The 5,088-nt window shown below is 44.6% G+C and overlaps 1 long non-coding RNA gene across 1 annotated transcript; it reads left to right on the top strand.

Annotated features, from left to right (window-relative positions):
• Positions 1-2,266: 2,266 nt before the first annotated feature.
• LOC120325248 lies at positions 2,267-4,040 on the top strand. Its single transcript, XR_005567153.1, has 3 exons — positions 2,267-2,292; positions 2,786-2,914; positions 3,834-4,040. It is a non-coding gene; the product is annotated as an uncharacterized LOC120325248 (long non-coding RNA).
• Positions 4,041-5,088: the final 1,048 nt, after the last annotated feature.

The following is a 5,088-nucleotide window of genomic DNA, read 5'->3' as shown; positions in this document are numbered from 1 at the left end:
TAGTGAATAACATGGCCATGGTTTACATGTCAATTTGATTGTTAAAGTAGGGACAACCAGAAACATACCCAAAGAACTTAGAACATCATCCAGTGTCAAATATTCATACTGTAAGACTACCCAAAGGGAAATGTATCCCTGACTCAACACAAAATTTCCCTGCTCAACCTGGAAAAGCTCACCCACCACTTCTGTGCTTCGTCAGACATTTCTTAAGAAATACCATATCTCAAAATCAAATAGAGGTTTAGAATAGAAAACGGGCCATTCTGGAAATACTTAGGGGAGACCCTGAATCAGCTGGCCCTGGCTGATGGGGGTACTGGCCAAGCTCGGTGCTGACGTGCTCCAGCTGAGAGTTTGGCTCCTTCCTCACCCTTTCCAAACAGGGCTCGCCAAACATGTTTCTTCTGGCACTGTACAAGGGCTTCCTCCCAGCTCTCTGCTGGAGCCAGGGCTGTTCCTGAGCACAGGGTGAGGTGAGGCAGCCCAGGTGCCCCAGGACAGGTTACAAAACCTCCCACTGCACTGCCAGGCATGGTTGGCACTAAGGCTGATGACGAGCAATTTCCCTTTTCTTGGTGGCCAGAAATAACTTCTCACTGAGAGCTCCCACGGTGACACTTCTTTTATTAGCTGAAATATTAATTGCCACATAGCATGGAACAAATCAGCCTTTTTTTTTTTTTCCTTACAGATGCATTACCTTCACGTTAGCAAAGTTCTGGCTCTGCAATTGCACTTTTGAACAGAGAGTTCTCAGGAAGGGAACTGTCCCGTGTGTTTGCTCTGAGCTGATTGTGCTGGGAGAGCCCTGGCTCCTCTCCTGGGGGACGCTGGGTCCTACCCCAAAGCACCCCTGGCTCTCCACCACACAACGTGCCACTGTCCTTGCAGCCCTCCTTCTCACTTACTAACACGTCCTCATGTAAAATTACCTCACCACCTTTGTGAAGTGCTACATAAGGGCCCAAGTAGCTTTAAGGAAGAAGCAAACATTGCCCCCACTCCAAAAAGGAGAAGCTGTAGTTGCCAGCTGGGATTGCAGATTTGCACAGCACTGTCATACAAATTAATTGTGCCAGGGTAAGATCCAGCTCTCACACTTCCTAATTATGATGAGCAAACAGCCTCTTGTTTTCTTTTCAGGTCAAATAAAAGATATTTGCAAATAAAAGCAGTCAGCTTTGCAAGGCTGCTGTACATATCTGTGCCCCCCCCCGCTCACAAAAGCCCACCCAAGTCATGTTGCAGCTGCACATGGATGGTTGATTAGGTCCTATGGGCTTCATCCTCAGCTGATATTTGCTTCAGATGTGCTGAAATCTTTAAAGAAAATATTTACGGCAACATAAGATGTGGTCCTATCTGAGGGCAAACGCATGGCTGCGTTACTACAAGTTTCCTCCAGTATTTTCCTGGATAGGACAGGCTAAGGAAAGCATAGGAATGGCTTTAAACTCATAGAGGGAAGGGTTAGACTGGATGTTAGGAAGAAATTGTTCCCTGTGAGGGTGGGGAGGCCCTGGCACAGGTTGCCCAGAGAAGCTGTGGCTGCCCCATCCCTGGAAGTGTCCAAGGCCAGGGTGGACGGGGCTTGGAGCAACCTGGGCTGGTGGAAGGTGTCCCTGCCCATGGCAGGGGGTGGGACTGGATGGGCTTTAAGGTCCATTCCAAACCATTCTGTGAGTCTATGATTTTATGGTGCATAGGTTTTTCTTTTATGATCTCTCACATATTGTTTGTGCCCTTGCATGTGGCTCTGGCATCAAAGTGTTGCAGCATTAGGGAATTTACCAGAACATTAATCAGAAAAGTTTCTTAAACCAGATATGCTGCTAATTCAACTCACCAAGTTGTTGTTGCTTTCTTATTTTCCTGATTTATGACTGAGATAAGATGGTAATCACATCCTGCACTTACTCAGCTACTCTATATAAGCCAGTTCAATATCTGCCAAGAGAGATGAGCTTGAATTCAAAGCCCATTTCAGATTACAGGGGTCAAGCTCCCTAAAATGAACACTTTTAAAATGCATCCTTGCTTATTCTTGCTACTCTTGAGCTCTGGGGTGTCCAGTAACTTTCTCCCTCTGGAGGAATTGCAGAACAAGATTAAAGACACGCTGATCGATGAAATGCTCTGTTTGCTCGAGGCTGAAAATGAGACCATAAATGTAAATGATTTTCCACTTCCCTCACACTACATTTACTTTTTGAGATGATTTCTAATTTCTGACTAATGGATTTCTGTTGTTTCCAGGCGAAGTTCTTCAAACCACTCCACGTACAGGTAAGAACCTGTTGTTTCCCATTCTGTTGTTATCATTCAGAGTCTCCAAAGGGAACCTGGAGCATAACCTCTGTCACAGCAAGCCTGAGGACATTTAAAGATAAGCTGTAATTGCTGTAGATGTAAATGCTGTCCCAAAATACTGATGCAATGCCATATTTTTAAGAGATTATAAGAATGTAGCTACTAACCATTCAAATTGCTACCAGAGATGAATAGTACCACACCTCAGTTTGTATCAGTTCTTTTTAATGCTTTTCCAGAGAAATTTCTGTTGGTGATTGCAAAGCCTGGTCTCCAAATGACTGGCAATATATAGAAAATGGTTAAAGTAGTTCTCTCTAAGTGTCCTACTTCCAAGGCAAAGAAAAAGGAATCACTCTCTGATTTAGATGGAATTGAATCAAATTCCCAGTGTGGTCACATTCACCATTGACAGAAAAGCTTTCTAGTTACAAACTAGAACGCTATTTATTTTCCCTTTTCCTCTCAGAGTCTAAGTTGTGCACACAGTAACACCGAAATATTTATTCAAGAACTGAAAAAGATTCCCACATGGAAGTGCATGAGGAGAGTGGAGAAAGGTTTGCAAAGGCTAGAAGAAACCTGCTACATTTTGAAGGTAAGCTTCTACTATTTGTTTGATTTGACTTTCAAACATTTTCTTGTAATTACCCATTTATCCAGAGGTTTTAACACCAAGGGATTCACCACGTTCATTTTTTGGCAACGAAATTGTCACTCATTTTTAATTTTGGACCAGCTGCAGTTCCAGTGAAGGCTTTCAAACTTTGTGTCTCATGTACAAAATCAGTCTTATAAAGCTGGTATCAAAATAGCTCATTTAGACCTGCAGTAATGAAGATTATTTATTAGGTGCAATTAATAATGATCTGTACAGCTCATCCTTCAGGAAGGACAGGGTAACTAATGGCAGAAAAGACACAGACCAGGAATACTGCAGAGAAAGAATCTGCCTTTTGAATCTGAAAGGGAGAAAGACAGAGAAATTAAGGGGATAAAAAATTGGGTTTGCATGGACCAGTGGCTGAACTTGCAACAGTGACTGGGCCCAGACAGTTCCCTCAATAGCAAAACAGGCTTTAGGAAGCAGCCCAGATAAGCACCAGTTTGTAGCTGCTGCAGCTGCAGAACAAACCATGTCTAAGGCTGCCATCTGACCAGTGTGCTGAGCTCCACACTGCTGCAGCTGGGGATGCTGGGAGCCAGCCAGCATCCCGCACTCCCTCCCTGTCCCCAGGATTTGGGGATTGTGAGAGAAACGTTTTGACCTGACTTCCCTTCTCCCAGTTTGGCAGATGACTTCCCTGCCCCCAAAAAACAACCCAGAAAAATCTGCAGTATCCTGGAAGTCAAAGAGAATGGCTGATGAGTAATGATTTCTAAGAACTGTGTGGAATGTCCTGGGGGCTGTGAAGGGCAGCCTCGTCCTCCATCCCAGCGAGCTGAGGAGGAACGTGCAGCATTTGGGAGGGATTCCTCTGTTAACTCACACATCAGCATCCGCTCTTTCCTCTTAGAAATCTCCATCCAAAGATGAAAGATGCTCAGAGAAGGCAAAAACAAATTTCTCACGATTCAAAGAGAGTCTGAAAGAATTCTTGAGATGGGTGAACGAGAAGCTGGACTGCAGCAGTGACGGGAGAAGTAACTGGAGTTTGTACATGGACGGCAAATGCACCTGCCGGGATCCCTGGAGATCCTAGCAAGGCTCAGGCTAGGGAAGAGCTGCCCAGGCAGTGTGGGGCTGGGGAGGAAGGGGAGGGGGAGAGATGGCTGTTACAAAGCAGAGTCTTTGCTAATTAACGTGACTATTCTGATGCTAATTAATGCTAATCTTTGTTGGCTAATGCAAGCAGGCACGTTAAAACTGCACCCAGTGATTAAAGCTCTGTATAACCAGCATGGCCAAGTATTGTCATTTATTTTGTGTCGTTATCAAATGTGTTGTTATGTCACCTGAGATACGTAGTAAGGCATGATGTCTGGGGGGTTTGCACAAAGGGACAGAAAACCCATCCCTGACCCACAGACAGGGAGATCCAGCACAGCCCCCCAGGATGGAAGAGACCCAACACTCCCCATTCCCACCCTCTGCTTTAACCCCCAGCACAACACCCTTGCTTTTAGTTTCTACTGCTTTACACTGGGCTTGAACGTGAACCTGACCAAATAAATCTCCAGGTTCCATGTGCTGCTCAGTGTCTTCTCCCATGGCACTGAGTAGCTTTTGCTCTGCCTTTTTCACATTTTTTCAGTATGCAGCATTTATAGAGGTTTTGACTAGATCCAAACCAGTGCTGAATCACATTTCAAAAACAACACAGAGCATAATATTTCTTGCAAGAGACCTTGCATGTCTCTGTGTAAATCAGTACAAACTGGGTGCCAGATGCTGTTTTTCTGGTATACGTTTTTTTTTATTTTTACAAAAGTCTTAGGCAGACACTTGAAAGGGGAGAAAGTTTTTAAAAAGGCAGACTATCACAAAGGAGTGATTAAGGGCAATTCCTGTCACAGGTTTACCAGTATTCCCAGTCTGCAACACCACCACCAGGATAACAAATACAACATGTCATGGATGACAGGTCTCCCAGGGGTTGGTGATGCCTGTTTCCATGCAGCAGCAACACAGTGGTATCACAGGATTCACAGGCACCAGAGAACTCAAGGTTTTGTCTTCACTGCTTAGAGAAGATGGGGGAACCCAGCCTTCTCTAAATACAGATAGATTGAGCCAAAGGAAAATTGGCATGTATCAGATTCTAGCTGATA

Source organism: Pipra filicauda, unplaced genomic scaffold (genome assembly GCF_003945595.2).
Source record: "Pipra filicauda isolate LSUMZ 115617 unplaced genomic scaffold, ASM394559v2 scaffold89_size2521313_pilon, whole genome shotgun sequence".
Classification (NCBI taxonomy): Eukaryota; Metazoa; Chordata; class Aves; order Passeriformes; family Pipridae; genus Pipra; species Pipra filicauda.
Note: the sequence above shows the minus strand (reverse complement) of the source record. Positions and strands in the feature narration are given on the sequence as shown.